Here is a 19,581-nt window from a genome sequence, read left to right as displayed (position 1 = left end):
TGGATAAAATATATACATACAGGGCGTGGCTTGCCGGGCGAAGATGGCGGTCGCAGCGTTGTAGAGCTCCCGCCTGCCCTGAAATAATCCTTTAATTTATCCTGACCCCCGAGCCCGCTAACTGCCCTACCTGAGTGGCGATTGTCCCTGGCAGCATCTTGATCTGTCCGGTGAGGCGTGATATCCCCCCGGCCGCTCTGGTGCACTGATATCGTCTGTGGCGTGGTGCGGCCTGGGGCCAGCAGACGGAGCCGGGACCTCAATTTTCGAGGCATCGGCCGGCGGCCGCTGGTCGGACCGGTCGGACGCCTCCTTGATCGGAGCCTGTGACACCGGAGGTGGTGGGAGCTACTGCGGTGTCCGGTGGAGCGGACTCCCACGCCGGGGTGACCCCTGGAGGATCCGGGACCGACGCGGCCTGTGCAGACCCCGGGAAGCCGGGGCCTCGAGTTTGCTGACGCTGAGCTGACCCGCGCCTGGGAGGTGGTGAGTCGGTGCTGGGTGTCCCTTGTGTTGATGGGACCGAGAGTTTGCCAGCAGACGTCATCCGTCGTGAGGAGGGGGTGCCACGGGAGACTCCCGTGACTACGGCCCATCTACACTGTGGGTTGGACCCCTCTGGTGGCGTGGGTCCGGTGGTGCAGCTCCCTTGCCTGGATCTGGGGCTGCCTGTTCCCGGGGACGTGACGGGGGAATCCCCGGACTGACTTTGCTGTGGCCCCGGGGACACTGGAGTGGTGCTGTGCTCTGCTGGACCTCTGGGAAGCCGGGACCTTCAGTTTGGCGGTCCCCGCCTGGCGCGACCATCCTTGGCTCTCTGTCGGGGGAGCGGACGCTGTGGTCAGAGGCACGTGGGGTCGAGGGCCCCTTTGAGACTAGACTTCTACAGATCCTGCGGCTGTGCTGGCTGGGCAGTGGATCGGTGGCAGATAGAGTCCAGTGCTACCTGTCCCCGACACCCTGGGGATTGCGCCTGCTGCCCTGGAGTGGACTGAGGCCTGATCCGACTGCGACGCAAGGAGAACTGTGAGTGCCCCCCGTTTTGGTGTGTCCACCTGCGGTGTGCAGCTTGGCCCCCGAGTGCATTCTACGTCTGGATTGCTGAGGGTGCGGAGAGGGTCGCCCGACCTCCCCTGATCATGACAAGAGGTGGGGGCGGCACTGGACCCAACAAGCAAGGTCCGATCGACAAGTTTACCGGACCCAGTGGGGGGTCGGGGGCCTCGGGAGGCAGTCAGAACGCGGGACCTGACAACGCGGCCCTGATGGCTGCCATCACGCAATCCAGAGACTCACTGGACGCCAAGATCGGGGCGGTGGGGGCCGATGTCATGCTCCTGCGCCAGGACCTTCGCAACGCGGTTGCTCGCATCACGGAGGCCGAAACCAGGATCACGGGAGTGGAGGATGATGTGGGAGCCTTAAAAAAGAAAGTGGCGGAAATGGACAAGATTCAAAGGGGTCTGGCGCTCCGAGTTGAGGACGCAGAAGGGCGAGCGCGCAGGAATAATCTACGCTTCATTGGCTTTCCGGAGGATTGCGAGAAGGGGCCCATGGATGCGTTCTTGACGCGTTGGCTAGAAGATTGGCTCCCTCCAGATGTCCTCTCGAGCTGTTTTGTAATCGAACGGGCCCATAGAGCCCTGATGCAGAAGCCACCAGTGGGAGAACGACCGCGCCCTATCATCGCGAAAATCCTCAACTTCCACGATAGAGATACTATACTTCGAGAAGCACGGGCCAAAGACGCGTTGCTGTTCGATAATCATAAGATTATGATTTTCCCGGACTATACCAGACAGGTGCAGCAGCAGCGTCGCTCTTTCCAGGATGCGAAAGCCAAGCTCCGGGGTTTGAAGATTCCATATTCACTGCTCTACCCGGCCCGTCTACGTGTCGTTTTCCAGTCCAAGACTCATTTTTTTGATACTCCGGAGGCGGTGTATGGTTGGACTGATGAGACTATCCGGCTCCGGCCGAACGCCCAACCGGGCCTGAACCCAGGACTATCACGTGGATTGTCGCAGGAGAGGAGTGACTCCTCCACCGGGGGTAAAAGACGCGGGAAGTCTCGGTCGCGGAGACGCTCCCGTTCCGGGGGCGCCCCGCGGGATAGTGTGCAATCCGACACTGATCAGTCCGGGAAAGGGCTTTAATGACCATGAGACCTTCGTCTCCTGCGTCTGATCTTTTCATCATTGGACTATCCGAGAGGCCCGGAGCTGCTACCGCGATGGCCGAGAGACTAACACCAGGGGTGGTGTGACCCGGACATTGGTTTGTCTCTGGTGGGGCGCTGTTGGTGAGGCCTGATTGCCTCGCCCTGACCATGTTACAGGTCACTAGTGGTTCGTTGGGGCTCGGGGTGTTGAAATATGGGCAGCCTTGTCCTCTCACGTTGGGAGGCGGCCCCGAAGGGTAGATCCCGTTAGTTGGGGGGTGTAGTGGGATCCATTGGTATGGGTGGTTTTGGGCACTATGTTTTGGGCCCGAAGCTCCCCATGCCGCGACAGATACTTCAGGGTTTCATGAGGTATAGGGGTGGGGGGAGGCGGAGTGTTGGGTAGTTTGTGGGGTAGTGTTAGTTGGGAGAGCTGGGGGGGCGGGGGGGGGGTGTTGGGTGGGATGCACGTGATTTTGGCTACAGTGCTTTGCATGCTACAGGGTGCCTGGGCTGGGTCCTGGGGCTTTCTGAGACTTTTCCATCAAGACAATGGCTGATCCCACACAAATGACACCTACTAGTGGATCTATGAGAATTTTAAGCTGGAATGTGAGGGGGATGTTGGACAAAATTAAGCGAGGGGCAGTGTTGCGCTGGGGCAAGAGAGACTCAGCTGATGTCATGCTATTGCAGGAGACGCATATGTTGGGAACAAAGGTGCTCAGCTTACAGCGCTTTGGCTACACTCAGGTGTTCCATGCAGGATTTTCTAGGGGTTCGAGAGGGGTGGCCATCCTTTTGCACAGGAGACTGTCATATACACACGAGCGTCATTGGCTGGATCCCCAAGGACGGTATGTCTTTGTCAAAGGTGTGATAGGTGTGGAGCCAGTAGTATTTGGCTGTGTGTATGCCCCTCCTCCTTTGCAATGGTCCCTGGCTGAGCGCCTCTTTGCATTGTGGGCTGAGATTCCGGACTCTTTGGCTGTGATAGGGGGTGACTGGAACGATGTGGTGGATGTGTGCCTGGATCGGCGGAGGCTCCAGGAGACTGCGGTGGCTGCCTCCCCTACACGCTTGAAGGCGTTGGTTGATGGGCTGGGCTGGGTGGATGTCTGGAGGCACTTGCATGCCAGGTCGCGCGAGTACACGTATGTCTCTGCTGTGCATGGCTCCTTCTCCCGACTGGACTGTGTGTTTGTGCCGGGGGCCTTTCTTGACAGAGTGAAGCAGGCCGTGATTCAGCCTCGTGGGCTGTCTGACCACTCCCCAGTCGTAGTACAGATTGCACTACACAGGTCGCGCCAGCCGTTTCGATGGCGGATGTCCTCGTGGCATCTCCAGCAACCAGACTATACGAATCACATGCGCGGAGCGATTGCCCACTACTGGCATGAGAACCTGACTGAGGAGATTGATGGGGTGATGGTCTGGGAGGCCATGAAGCCCCCGTTGCGAGGCGTTGACATAGCTTGGTGTGCTGCCGCCCGTCGACGTCGTCGAGAAACTATCGTAGCGGCGTCCGATAGAGTAGGGGTACTGGAAGCTCGATGTCGGACCGACGGTAATGGGGTAGCTCTCAGACTGCTCCTGCAGGCGCAGCAATCTTACGCCTCAGTCTTACTTGACGAGGCGCGACAGGCCTGGCTGGCTATGAGGAGCAGGGTCTACCAATGGGGCGACAAATCTTGCACCATGCTCCACAGATTGTGTTAACAAACACTGCAACCGGTTGCTATACCGGGCCTAGTGGACGAAGAAGGGATGGCCATGACGGATCCGGCTACCATTGAGGCGAGCTTCGCTCGCTATTATGCGATACAATATGCCCCTCGGGACAGTCTCCCGCCGGAGGCTATTGACAGGTTCATCGCGGACCTTCCCCCTCGGGCGATAACGGACGAGGCCAGGACCGCCCTTGATCTCCCCTTGACGGCGGAGGAACTAGGCGATGCGTTGGGTCAACTCAACACTGGCAAGGCGCCCGGACCGAGAGGATTTCCCAGCGAATTTTATAAGAAATTCCACTTGCAGCTGGGGCCGCATTATAGGCGGGCATTGGAGGCGGCGCGGGAATGTGGTAGCTTGCCAACGGACTGGCGTCAGGCCGAAATCGTAGTTTTTCAGAAACCGGGCAGGCCACCCGACAGACACGAGTCATATCGCCCCATATCCTTGATCAACTTTGAGGCCAAATTGTTGGCCAAGGCATTGGCGAACCGCCTCCTCCCGTATATAGCAGATTTAGTCCACCCGGATCAAGCGGGCTTTATGCCTGGCAGGGCAACGCGGCACAATATCAGGCGCGCGCAGGTGGCAGTGGATGCGATGGGAGCGACGGGTGAACAAGCGGCGCTTCTACTAGCAGACATTGATAGGGCATTCGATTCGGTCAGTTGGACTTACCTCTTCGCTCTTTTGCCGCGGCTCAACCTAGGTCCGGTTTTTGTCTCGTATGTCCGGCTTCTATACACAGACATCACCGCCTCGGTGCGTGTTTCGGGGGTTGTGTTGGAGAAGTTACCGGTAGCCAGGGGGACCCGCCAGGGGTGCCCCCTCTCCCCGTACCTTTTTGCATTGGTCATGGAACCACTGGCCGCGTGGGTGCGCATTGATGCGCAGCTTCGGGGCTTTGTGTGGGGAGCTGGACTCTCGGATAGGATTGCGTTATACGCCGACGATGTCCTCTTCTTTCTGACAGACCTTCATCGTTCTGGCCCGCGGATCCTAGACATAATGCGTATTTTTGGTGAGTTGTCGGGTCTCTTCCTCAACCCGCGTAAATCGACTTTATGGGTACTAGGTGGGAGATCGGAGGTGTTCCCCTGGGCCTCGGCCCTGCAAGTCGCGGTTGGTGGTCTAAAATACCTGGGAGTCTTCCTGTCTGAATCTGCCGCAATTGCATGGGAGCGCAACGTGCTGCCTGTGTGGGACAGAGTTCAATCGGACGTCAAGACCTGGTCTCGCATGCCCCTTAACATCTATGGCAGGTCGGCAATTTTTAAGATGGTCGCTCTCCCTAGGCTCCTTTACCAGCTTCAGAACTACCCATATAGGGTTGACCCACAATGGTTCCGTCGCGTGAATTCGGTACTGGGACGTTTCCTGTGGGCTGGGGGTGCCTCCAGAGTGGCACTGCGGACTTGTTTCCTATCCACGTACTGTGGTGGTCTCGCTACATCAGACATTCTATCCTACTACCAGGCCTCCCATTTGCTGGTTCTGAATGAGTGGTGGTACGGTGGGCGTGATGACCCGGCATACGCCCTGGAACGCTTTCTAATGGGTGATGCCACGCTTCACACGCTGCTATACTCGGCCAGCCGGCGGAGGAGGCTGCCGCAGGCTACTCAGGTGGTTTTCATGCTTTGGAGACAGGTGCTGCGTCGTATGGGCTGGTGGGGTCGCCTAACAGCAGAAACGCCACTCTGGAACAATGGCCGGCTCCCTGCGCTCGCCTCACTGTCGGGGTTTGGTGGATGGGACTCTATTGGGATCTCGACACTAGGCCATGTTCTTACTGGGACTACTCTTAAAACCTTTCAAGCCCTTAGCGCCGAATTCGACATGCCCAAGACCCAATTTTTTAAATACTTACAACTCCGTCACGCTCTTGCGCCGAGCCTAGTGGGGTTGGACCAACTTCCGGAGTTTAGCCCCGTTGAAGCCAAGCTCTTCATGGGGGATCTGGGGGATAAAAAAGTCTCCAAAATTTATCAAACCTTAATTACTCACTGCTCCTCTTCCCTTCTGTCGTTGAAGGCCTCCTGGGAGGTGGATGTTGGCCCCTTGGATGAGGATGACTGGAGGGATGTTTTTGCTTGCGTTGCTCCCTTGAGAACCGCGTCTCCCCAGAGCACTCAAATTTTGTTTCAATAAAGTTTCAATGCTTGTAATCAAAGTTCATTGTGTTTTTATTCAGATTTTCATTTTTTCTTTTTTACACATGATATTGCTCTTCTATTTCATAGTAACCCATGTGGCCCAATGCATTTCGGGCACTAGCCCTTCCTCAGGGGCCATGTGATTCCTGCGCCGGTGTACGCTTCTGAATCGTTCACCTCGGCAGCCGAGGTGAACGATTCAGAAGCGTACACCGGCGCAGGAATCACATGGCCCCTGAGGAAGGGCTATATCATGTGTAAAAAAGAAAAAATGAAAATCTGAATAAAAACACAATGAACTTTGATTACAAGCATTGAAACTTTATTGAAACAAAATTTGAGTGCTCTGGGGAGACGCGGTTCTCAAGGGAGCAACGCAAGCAAAAACATTTGTATCTCAATCCTAGTACAGGGGTTTTACCCCACGGGCACCACCTACCAACAAAGATATTTTGAACAAAACATTAAGCGAAGAGTGCGTATCCCAAACTCCGCTTTGGTTCTAAATCAATCTTCTGATGACTGGAGGGAGGCACTGGAGTCCCCCCGTGGGGCGGCCATCGCTGTGAGTCTTCGATTTATACAGTTCAAATACCTACATCGGGCCTATTACACCAGGGAGAGACTGTGGAGGGCTGGCCTCATTGCTACCCCTGTATGCCTGCGCTGTGGGACGGAGAGCGGTACGATGTTACATACTGTATGGTCGTGTGTGGGTCTGACCCGGTTCTGGAGTGGGGTTTGGACTAGCTTGTCGGAAGTGCTGCAATGGGACCTTCCTCGCACGCCCAGACTAGGTCTTTTGCATATCCTGGATCAAGTAGGGGGTAACGTCTATAAGCGTCACCTCCTTCTGTTGGGCCTGACTGTCGCCAAACGGGATTTGGCAAGGGCGTGGAAGAGTGACCGCACCCCCCCACTTAGCGCGTGGAGGGCGGGACTAGATTTTCTTATGGGATTGGAATTGCCAGTGTTTGAGGCTAGGGGCTTCCCCCGCAAACATTACAAGATCTGGAAGGAGTGGGCAGAATACAGAGACTTGCCATTGGAACCTCCCATTGACCTGGAGGATGGACTGCCTACCAGCAGTGACCTCAGGGCCTAGGTGGCTCCAGGACGCCTATTGTGCTTTACACCGTATGCTGCAGCTGATAGTGATCACGTGCACCGGGTTAGGGTGGGATAAGGGGTGGGTAGTCGGGGGTTTTTGGGGTTGTTGGTGGGGGGCGGGAGCGTGGGTGGAGGGATAGTTGAATGTCTAGGCTGTTCATGCATTCTATTATGTGTTTCCACTGGCAGTGTCCTCCTGGTTATGGAGTACTGTACGTATGATTTGCCTGAAAACCTTAATAAACACAGTTGTGAAAAAAAAAAAATATATATATACATACATATATACATTGACTAACGTACTCAACTGGTGCTTCTAAATACGCCTACCCCGGTGTACCTGACCTAAGCCTAATACGTGGGAAGGAGTAAGTAAGTAGCAGTTTAAGTTAAGTTGGTTTTTGCCAAGAATCTGAGTCAAGAATTCTCTTAAGGGTTTAGTCAGCTCCGTACCTGGGTAATAGAAAGCAGGAGGTCTGGTCTCTCTCTCTCTCAGGACTCGATATCCCAGCAACCCGCAAGGGTGGCTGAAAACACCGGAGCTGGATTTTCTCGGCTGGAGAAAAAGACAGCGTCTTTCTCAGTGCGTCAAAAGGGAGGGGCGGCGTCTGTGGGCTCTCGCATCAGCTGGGCTCTCGGGCAAGTAGATAGCCGCTCTGCTCCAAACCACCGTGTGTTTGCTTAAGGCAACGTTGGTATATTTATACCTGAAAGGTGCCGGGTTTGACGTAAGGTTGGACATAAGACGTCAATAAAGATGTCACTAAGAACTGGCCGTTCTTTCAGTGTTCGCAGGAGTTCAAGGACAAATCAAAGAAGCATGGGGATTTCCCAGGTTGTGGAGGTTTGTTTTGTTTAAAGAACACGTTGTACTCTCTAGGAGCCTGGGGAAGTAGCCTTGCTTAATTTGGACTGCATGGGCTACGACTAAATATGGATATGATTCTTATGCCTTTATAAGGATATTATTTATTTTAACCACATAATGGCATAAATCAGGAATATCGAATTAGGGTCCTAGATAGAAATACAACATGGGGTGATTCCCCTCTGGCGCTATTTAGGACTACCTAGAAGTGTAGCACTTTGATGTAAGAGTGCACACGGTGATATTGTCGTATTTTTTTTTTGTAGGGCTTATATGTTGTGTATTTGCTTTTGTAGATATTGTACATGTGATGTATATATTTATATTGTATTATATGTAGAGATGAATGCAAATTAGGGTATTTCATTGCTGTAGAGCCTTTTGTTGATACCATTTTTTGTGCTCCACCTTGTCTTTAGATACGTATATATGTGATTGTGATCTGTGAATTCATTTTTCTAAAAATTATTTTGAAACATTAGGGTTTTTAGTTTATCCCTGCATGTAAATAAATATTGAATCGATCCCTCTGTACTTTTTCTTATTTATACACATCTTGAGATGTAATGTGCTCATGTATATGAGGGTAATTTGGGCATAACCCCTATTTTTTCCTAGTACCAGCCTTGGCCTATAGCTTTGTTTAGTTAGCCCCAGTGAGCCCCGATTATCCTAACGGGCATGTGGTGTCCTGGGCTTTGGCCCCAACTGGCCTTGGAGCAACTAATACAAATATATTAAAAATTACTGCATACACCCTAGTGTTCAATTGCCTTTTGAAGAGAAGCAAGAGTCGGAGTACTCATATATGCTCCTTAGTTCCATCAATATAAAAGCTAAGAGCCCTCTTGTGATCCAGTCAATTAAGCCTCTGCTCCTCCTATGAGAATGTGGCAGAGAGAAGAAAGTGGATAGTGTAGGGAAAATGTCAGAAGGTTGACAGTTAAGACAAAACCCTGAAGGTTCAGCCAGCACCTCAGCCTAATCAGCTGTGGTAAATAAATAATTAATTACCGGTACTATTTTTGAATATATTAACAATAACAGATAGCTCAATAAATAAGAGGCAGGATCCGATGTATCCGAGTTTGAACATGCTTTATTCAGGCAAAAGGGAAGGGACTGGAACGGGACAGCCTGAAATAAATAGGAAGGAAGGCAGGCAGCTGCCCCATTTCATTAACAGTGCAGTGTATATATAGTAAGACATTTCAAATACATTACATACAGTAGGCGTAACTTATGACAAGCGTAAGATAAGAACACATGGGCGGAAACAGAAGGCGTGCACAGGGCGTGCACTGAGACATGTGATGTGAAACGTCATAGAAGTGTCATGAATGGGCGGAAACATGGAGGGGGCTACCTGAGAGCAGCTGGGACCTTTAACCTAGTGGTGCGCGCAAACGGGCAATGACGTGTTACCAGGGAGAACTGGGGGTATGACTTCTGCACTAGAAGAGGAGACTAAAGTCTGCGGTGTCAGGACGACATGTACCTATATCATATCTGGTATCTCGTGTTTTGGAGTACATGTTGATAGAATCTAAAAGTTATCAGGACAAAGGCTACTTGACACTAAGACTGGTGCATGCATATATTCTACATGTATTGCGAGTGCTAGGAATATTCTATGAATATTAATACAGTATTCTCTCGTATGGAGACAGAAAGACTAGACTATAGCTAAAGCTGTTTATGCGGTTCGTTAGCTTAGGAATGTGAAGAAGGAAAGCTGGACTGATAACTGGAAGCATAACATATTCTTGGCAGACAGGCAGGCAGAGCCAGGCCGGGCACCGCGCTGCGGGGCAGGAAGTAAGTGAAGGGTCAGGGATGCAGGTGGGGGCTGCATCGCTCCTCGGAGTGGGTTCAGGAGACTGGAGCTTGAATCTGGCGTCCGGGCCCTTTTGAGGCCTAGAAAACGGGGACAATGCGGTGAATTAACGTGCACACTGTAAAACTGTAAAACGTGGCAACATAGGCCTAATACTCGTTGCTTTCACGAGGACTGGAAACTGGCATACTAGAGTTGGACACAACTAGAATTGCGTCTTTAATCGATCAGAGGGGGATACATGCATATCGATCATGCACGTATAACATAGGATGGGGAACAAGTAGGCACATATAACAAGGCAAAATATAATTTTCCTCACAGCTCTTGGTACAGCACACTTGAGTCCACATTGCTCAGCTTGTTGCATACCTCATGGTGGTTGTGTCCATTAGAACTTGTACAGAGCTGCCTGGGAACAAGTCTCCATTCAAAAGCAAGTTGTGTCTTTCCAAAGGAAGGTGTTCAAGAACCGAAGGTTGAAAACCTGGCTTAGCCCTGTCTTAATAGAACACCAAAAGGTAACAGGAGCAGCACCTCTTGCCCCTCTCCATCTCAGGGTCTCTCTATCGCCCTTTTGGCCAACAAGTATTCAACTGAACTGCTTAGGGAAGGATGGAGGAATGTTCTGCTGATGACCGAGTGAAAACCGGAGGAACAATAGGGGGATTAACAGAAAAGAAAAGGCATTACCATAATGAACAACATGCAGGACCCATTGGTCCACAATAAACAGACTGAGATGGCGGACTTGTAGTAAGTTAGGCACAGGGAGTAACCCTGAAGTTCCAGTATTTTTGATGAAACTGTCAGGCTGGGGAGAACAAGCTCAAGGAGCGGACCAAAAGCACTGCTGTCTTTGAACTGCACCATCAAAGCAGAGTCCCCCCTTGGCTCTGAACAGCCAGGGTCTACTGAAAGGCATCCATTAAAGGTGTGACAGCAAATAACCTACAAGTGCCCATAGCACGGTCTGAACATTCCACTCAGTCTGGAGGTTTTAGATAGACCTATTAAATGTACTTGGCAATATGTCCTTAATGAACCATCCAGGCGAAGGTATTTCACACCTCAAGGAGGGCAGGCAAGATCTCACTCACCATATTGTATCTTTGCAACAAGCAAACAGCCTTTCTCTAACACAATGCCAAACTGGCAGAGGAGAACACTCTCAGGCAAACACATTAATGTGCTTCTGAAGAGCATTAGGGAAAGCATACAGGATCACTTTGCTGGCTGGAACCTTAACTACGAGGCTTTCAGGTGTTGGGTGTTCTGTTGGAGCTGGCCTACATCGCCTAACAATGGCGCTAAGCAAGATTTGACAACACAACTGTCAGTGCGTCTATCAGGGGTTCAATGAAAAGCAGGAAAGGCTTTGAAGTGGAAAGATCAGGTTGTAACATTTCTATAGGCAGATTATCCGTAGTATTTCAACACTTGTGGTACCCTAAAGCCACCACAGCAAAGCTATTTATTTAATGGTGGGGGGCCTCAACTGAATGTCCAATTCCATCTCTGGTGAGGTATCAAATTCACTAGCATTTTGGTGGTTTAAATGCAGATCATCATCAGTAAATCACCATCCTTGTCAAGTGGAATATTTAGAATGTCCTGTAAGGCATCTGAATTTGAGCTGAATAAAGTCTCAAGACATACAAATTTAGGCACGGAGGCAAAGGCACTACCAGAGAGTATTCCAACATCACTAGCTATGATCATAACTAGATATTAATCGAGATCAAGCTGAACTCCGCTCAGAATAAAAGAATGTGGTCAGAGCCGGAACCTCTGGCGTCGAGACTGGAGGAGACCTGGGTAGTTTATGGCAACGGAGTGGAGGAGCAGCCTGTGCCAGCGGAGAGCCAGGTGGAAGTCCAACTGGGTCAGTAAGTGCAGGATAGGGCTTGGCAGGGGAGGTCCAGCTGGGGGCAGAAGCAGATAGATGGGCATCAAAGGCAACTAAAGAAGGTACCAGAATCATCAGAAAAAGTTTCAGCACTGCCTCCTTGAAGGCCTCTACCTGCTGTGAAGGCATGGATGACTCAAGAAATTTAGAGCACATCAGCTTAAGCAGTGAAATGGGTCAGAGTTGGACGACTGGCACGGAATTGGGCCTTTTGAGTGCCAACTACATGATCTCTCCCTGACGTTGGAATGACGGGGAAAGGTCTCCCATTTGGATTTCCTGTATTTGTGCTAGGATTTGTTCTTCAGCTTTGTCTTCAACTTACCCAAAGAATGAGATCTGGACTGGAACTTGAAGCAGAAGAGAGTCTGTAATTTGAGCATGGCTGGCCTCATTTGTTGGGCTCTGAGATGTACAAGGTCGGTTCCTGTTCCCTGTTGGCTTTCGGATGCATCTGGGAGCTTGTGTTGCACGACTCGGAATCTGGATCGCAATGAGGTAGCAGGTCCACAGGAAGCAGTGGTAACGGTCTGGAAAGCTGAGTGGCAGGTGGCTTCTGAGGTTGTGTTTGTGATGGTGGTGGTTGAGATGGCATTGATTGTCCTGACTGTGGTGCTGCAGGTTGTGCACTGAAGGGAGCTTGGCATAATAGTTTGCCAGCCTAGATTGAGGCTTTCCCAGGAGCTCTACTGGCACCGGCAAGGTTGGAGGTTTTCTGCATCAGCTGCCATGATACTACTCTTATTATTATGGATCATAGTGTTGATTATAGTTTGGCTGACTTTACCAGCATGCACAACCTTCATCTTCGCCCTAAAAATATGGGAGAGTTTCTGGTCATCCAGATATAGGTTACTGTCATCGTTCCAACAGTTAACATTTAAGTTAGTCGGGTGTATGTTGGAGCAAAGGGGCCATAATCATCAAATTCCACTTTGCCCCCTTCACTGTCTGCCTTCAAGTTCTTCACAGGTGGTGCTGGTGAAACATTGCTCAGTGACATATAAGCATATAAAAGTGTGGATGGTATACACAAGCAAATCTCATTGTGGGTTACCAATACTGTTTCTGCAAGCCATATTTTCACCACCGACGATGATCAACAAGGCAACTAAGGAGACTACAGTCAACAAAACGATGAGGAAGTCTCTGTTGACAGCAAATGTGCTAACAAGGGTGCCTTGGTTAATGGAATGGTCACCACTGGATTTGAAAACAAGGGTCTCTTTACCGGGACTGTGGTCTACAGTGCTCTCGTGGACAGTGGAGTTTTCTTTGAAGATGGAGTGGTAACATCATTGTAAGGGCAGATGACTTCTTGCCAAACGATGGAGATGGAGTCGACTATTTCATCAGCGATGGCTTCATCAGCAGTGCTTTAGACTGGCCTGCCTCTGAAGTATGACTCACCTCAGGGGGCTTGGATGTTTTTTGTGCATTGCTTTTTTAGAACCTTCAAAGGGGCTTAATTCCCTTCAGGCAAAGTTGTGAGTAGCTGAGGTGGCAAGAGGAATTTAAACCTTGCCTTACATAGCTATGTTTGCACCTTTTTAGAGGTAGATGATGTGGAACACTGAAGGGACTCCTCATTCAATGCAGAAGAAGGTAATACAAATTATTCATCCTTTAGATTCTCCTCCCACAGAGCTTCTCCGTGTACCCGCAGGAGTTCAGTTAACTACCATTGAGGTATGAAGGCATGCTGGCCACACACAACACTACTAATCACGTGCCATTAAAATGTATTCCTAACGCAAAATACACTTTCTTCCTTTTTTCAAACCCACCTAACACGTAACGGTGATTCTTTCGCTACTAATCATTTGCAACTTTAATGTATTCTTGACGCACAACGTTGTTTCCCCCCTTATTCTAATCGACGTAACTCACCGTTACACATAACGGTAACTCCTTAACAATGTTTTCTGAATGGTACAGAACAATACCACTGTTATCCACTGATAAACATCACCCTAGCTCAAACTTTGAATATCTCTTCCTGCTCTTAAGTATGAGACACCTTCTCGATATTTTATGATATACACATACCCTTCATGGGAACGTAGTACACTGCATGTAGTTTATGAATCACCTGTATACTGCACTATGTAATAAATGAACACTTTTATGGCACTAATTCAACAAATCACTGGATGATAATCGCAATGATTGAAACATCTATTAGGATGTCATTACTTGAAATGTATGTATTGTTACAATGTTCCCTTTCCCCCGTTTTGTTTACCCAAGTTATAGGTAGCACTCTATAACAACGTCACAATATGAGTCAATACACTTAGTGATGAAGATAGGTGCGTGATATTAAACTTACCTACTATAGAGGGGTCTAATTTCACACCGCTCCTTCCTCGGTCCTGATGAAAGTCTGTTGATCCTTAGGGACACTTAAGGACTAAAACATGTCAACCACCTATACTAATACTATATAGGTGCAGTGGGCCACTCACACATCCACCACAGCACCTGACACTGTTTTTAATCTTATCCCTTCCTGATCAATAAAATACTTTTTACAGGATAGGAGGTATTTTTAACTCTACTCTTTTTTCCGCTAATTTTCAAATAGTAATCGTGACCATCAAAGAACCAGATAGTCTCCCTCCAGGAGGAGGAAAGTTGACTGTCTGGAGAACGGTAAACTCAGGCGGAAAAAGACCCAATGATCAGACTATTCACCCAACTTCGTCAAGCAGAGAATCAAGATTTACCACTACCCATATAGTTAGAGTGTATGTGGGCCTTTGTACAACACCTATAGACCCTGGCATTCCAAGACACGTGGTTCATTCCCCTTTGATTGAATACTATTACACATGGGAGCTGAATGAATCGCTGCTTTTTTCTCTCCATTCTGATTTTTGGAGACCTCCATTTTCGTCCACCTAATTTAGATCTGCAGACCTACAGGTCAGTTTTCACTGCCCGTCACTACCTGGAAAACCATAATGGTAAGGGGCAGTGATAACAGTCTAATGCCCCCCTTGCCAAGAAAGATAACTCCGATGGTGAGAGGAGCATTTTTTTTCACAAAAGAAAATCCATCTTCAGGATTTCATGCATTTTCATTCCATTTCTGTGATGGAAACTTCTGGAATCCACAAAATTCCTACCACTGAGCATTGTACCCATGTGTCGATAAAAAAAACAGCCTCTCTTGTGCAGCTGCACCTAGTGTACGCTACAGGAACGACTCAAACCAAGAGGGACTTCCCTTAACCTTGATTTGATACGTTTCTGTCACAGGCACCAAGTCTAGCCATTTTTAATCGCCACAAGTAGGTTTTAATGCGGGGAGGTAGAATTTCTTTAGCTTTCTGTGGATTCCAGAAGTTTTCAAATATGTTTTTTAGTCAAGGTTTGAGGTTTGCAAGGAATGGTGAATAAAATAAAGCTATTGAGAGCTACACAAGTCACCACACCATGGATACCACTAGAGTGTCTAGTTTTAAAAAAAGTCACAGGTATGATAGGTTTTGCTCGGGTCCAAAATCTACAGCTCCCCACTTTGCAAAAAAAGATTTCATTTTGAGTGGAAAAATTTTATGCATTCATGTTGTGTTTTGGGCTGTTTCCTGTCACGGGCACTAAGCCTACCCACACAAGTGAGGTACTATTTTTTATAGGGAGACTTGGAGGAATGCCGGGTGGAAGGAGGCTTGTGGCTTCCCCCAGATTCCAGAACTTTCCATCACAGAAATGTGAGAAAAATTAATGTCTTCTTATAGTCAAAGTTTGAGGTTTACAAGGGATTCTGGGTAACACAAACCTGGTGAGAGCTACACAAGTCACCCCACCTTGGATACTCCTACGTGTCTTGCTTTAATAAATTTACTGCTTTTCTAGGTTTCCCTAGGTGCCCACTGAGCTGGGGACTAAAATCTATAGCTACCCACATAGGGAAAAAAGATCATTTTTCAATGGAAAAATGTGATGCTTCCATGTTTTGTTTTGGCTTATTTCCTGTAGTAAGCACTAGGCCTACCCACACAAGCTAGGTACCACTTTTATCGGAAGACATGTGATTACATAGAATAGTAGAACATTTGTTATTACCAATTGGATTCCGCTACATTTGTGCCTTTCAAATGTAAGCCAGTGTATAAGAAAGAAGACATTTAAAAAACATACCCTCTAAATCATACACTAGTACGGGTACCTACAAATTCGGAGCTCTACAAATAACCTTACAATGTAAGGATGGTGGCTAGGAATGTGGGTGGACACGACTTAATCAGTATGAGAAGTGAATGCAACATTCAGTCCGTACAACAAGAGTCCATATCTCATTTGGTGCTGTGGAGGAGAAACAGCCACCTAATCTTCCTCTACTGGGGGTGATCCAAACCAAATTACAATATTCTCAGAGCACACAAACAATTTAGGCATCAAGATCGTGGTATCAACAGTACTTTATTCCAATGTTCAATTCCACCCATATACGTGAACTTTCCATGCCACAGACCTGTTATTCAGCAGGATCGTCGCACTTACATATTTCACCTGTATCTCACGCAGGCACTTAACAACTATACCAGATCTTGCGACAGTTTAAGGGCAAATATATTCTTGCTCCTGATCTTTGGAATGTATACATGGTACAGACCTTGCTCACACGCAATATAAAATGATACGGGCAAATATACTCTTGCTCCTGATCTTTGGAATGTATACATGGTACAGACCTTGCTCACACGCAATTAAAAAATGAAGCATAATACATATATGTCCAGCCCAGATGAAGTCTGCTGATATACCTACAACATATAGAATAAACAAGTGTTCGCAAGTGGAAAGTCAGATATAAGGATGGAATTGAACATTGGAATACATAACTGTGGATACCACGATCCTGACGTCTAAAATGTTTGTGTGCTCAGAGAATATTTTAATTATGTACAAATAACCACTGCTCCTAAACTCCATACCTGGTACCCATTTCAGAAATACGTTGGTTCCCTTGATACCCATTTTTCACCCTACATATTTCAACATATGAATTTGTATATACTCTGTAATCAATGAAAAATCACTATACAGTGCAGCTAGATGTTGGCTCTGAGATCCTTGGGTTGTTGGAGAACCTACAAACTCTATATATCCCCGCAACCAGAAGGGTCTAGGGCAGTAGTTCCCAAACCATTGACTCCTGAGGATCCCCATTGAGTCACCACTGGAAGCCGGGGTCCCACAAGCAATTTGTACGATTACATTTAATTAAAACAGTAATTTGAAAAAAATAAACATACATGTGCACACTAAACAAATAGTCAAATTACTAAGGATGTTAGTATTTTATATTGAAAGAATTGCAAAAATCGAAAAAATGTAATGGGAATGTTGGTACTGTGCCCCCTTGACTGACTTTTAAATTGTTGGCTTTATTTCACGGTAGAAGGCTCCTTCTCCTGCCAAGGGTGGGCTGGAAACCAAAAGCAGCCCTGGCAAATGTTTCCAGACCAGTCCCCATACAGTGCACAGCAAGTGCAGTGAGTGAGCCTGACCACTACAAAAGGGGCTTTGGGAGGCTCCCCCACCCCCAAGAAAATTTAGGAAACAAGGGTGCAGTCTACAACACATTTATCATTATATATTGAATTGTAGTGTGAAGCGCGAGAGGTGGTATAAGTGATAGGGTATAGGTGCCTGAGGGTGGGGGTGCTGTAGGGTTAAGGAGAACCACCTGCCTCCCTAAGTTGCTGTGGTACAACCAACAAGATAAGTTCAACACTGTACCCCAGCACACGTAAGTTCAAAATATCTTTTCAGAAATTATTAGCACACAAAACAAACAGGTCAATTGGTCGATTTTTCTTCTTTTTAATCAGTCTTCATGTTGCCAGTAGCTCAACTGTTCCCAAGCCAACACGTATTTCGTCGCCTCTGTAAGTTAGTACATGCGACTTGTTCACGGCTAGGTAAAAATATGTATATACATAATATGAGACCTCGCATTATTTTTTTTAAAACACAAAAAAGCATCCATTTGTTTACACACACAAACAAATGTGCTCCCAGGGGAAAGTCTGTGTACCGAACATTCGTGCATCTCTTTGCACATTCAAACAAAAGTCTGTACATGCATACAGACTTCTGAGTAATAAGTGGCAATTTTTGGGTGCAAATTTTGAAACGATACAAGGGAAACGTTGTGTGGATTCTCACAAATACATTCATCAGTATTCGTAGAAAAAGCAGTGCACCTGATATTGTTCAGTTATGTGCTGGTAAGTAGTTCTATGTGTAGTTTTCCACCTTCCTGTCACCAGAAACAAACTTATGCCACCCAGTGACAAACCTGCATATCACCACCTTAATCTCCCTAGTCAAAAGACCACTCCAGTGACTCGTCAAAGGAATTTGTATCCAGAAATCCTACAACCAACCTGAACGTTTTCGCAGTATTGAAGTCTGTGAACACAAGAGTGAAAGCAATCTGGATACCAATCTGTTCTCTAAATGTGCCATTAACAGAAAACAAGCCTTGTTCTGTTACTAAATATGCGTTAGCAGCCCATTAATACATACTTTTAATGTGGCGATAATTCCAGGCCACATGTATTCCAGTGGCATGTGGTGAAATTCAAGAGTAAAATTCCAAGCTGTCAGGCAAATGAACATGCGGTTCTTCCGCTTACCAGTCTCCCAAGTCTACAAGGGAAACATAATGACAGAAACCAACCTTTTCCTGGGGGTGACTTTAACCTCACATTGGACCCCACCACAGACACCACCGGCCCAGGACGCATCACGAAACCAAATGCGACATTGGGCCTCACTACACTCTTGCAATCTTCGTTGTTCTCAGACCCTTGGCGAACAAAACATCCAACAGCTCGAAAATTATTCCTTTTAATCCGCCCCTCACGATTCCTGGTCGCGGATTGATCATTGATATCTCACACCGCGGTTCCTGTTGCAGGTCCAGATAATTGATTATCTGCCCCGCACTTTGTCTGATCATGCTCCCGTGCTCCTTGTGCTCGACTTACCTACAATCCCCAAACATCGGCCATTATGGAGGATTCCCGCTTCAGTGCTGCTCAATTCTGTTTTCCATACGGAGGTGGTTGACGCCATTATGGAATACTTCTTACTAAATGAGGGGTCAGTGTCCTTGCAGGTGTATTGTGGGAAACCTTCAAGGCGAATATACGGTGGGGGGGGTTTGTCTTTCGAAACATGCTGGCATGCTCCGATCCATTCAAGACTTGGAGAAAGTGGAAAGGAGACAAAGATATTGATGTTGCTGCACAAACCGTTCCTTCATCTGTGTCATTACACGACCGGGCTGCGCTACTGTCCGAATTTATGGTCCTAGCCACCAGAGAGGTTAAATACTTAGGCAAGCATGCAATGGCCCGCGTATATGGTGATGGTGAGAGGCCAGGTAGGACTCTCGCACGACTGCTTCGACCTCAGTACCAATCAGCATACATCACCCACCTTGACATTGACACATGTGGTACATTGACAAGAGGGTTTGATATCACGGCTGCATTTTTGGCTTATTATACTCATATATATATATATACACATCTTGTAATCGCCCTTCTGGCCAAGCCCTGACTGATTATTTACAAGAAATAGCCATGGTCTGGTTAGAGGGCGGACAGGTGAATTCCTGGCTTCACCAATTGACACAGATGAAATTAAACAGGCGATAAAGGATCTAGCCAGTAGTCGTGCTCCGGGCTCCGATGGCCTATAGGGGAAGTTTTCCAAAGCCTACCAGCATCAGCTAGCTCCCTACCTCTTGGAGGTATATAATGAGGCCCTACAAGATGGATC

The 19,581-nt window shown here is 48.1% G+C and overlaps 1 protein-coding gene across 1 annotated transcript in view; it reads right to left on the bottom strand.

The window, feature by feature from the left end:
• LOC144783820 (uncharacterized) overlaps window positions 1-19,581 on the bottom strand; it is a 144,032-nt gene that overhangs the window by 100,392 nt on the left and 24,059 nt on the right. The gene's annotated exons all lie outside the window — the stretch shown is intronic.

This window comes from Lissotriton helveticus, chromosome 10 (assembly GCF_964261635.1).
Source record: "Lissotriton helveticus chromosome 10, aLisHel1.1, whole genome shotgun sequence".
Lineage (NCBI taxonomy): Eukaryota > Metazoa > Chordata > Amphibia > Caudata > Salamandridae > Lissotriton > Lissotriton helveticus.
Note: the sequence above shows the minus strand (reverse complement) of the source record. Positions and strands in the feature narration are given on the sequence as shown.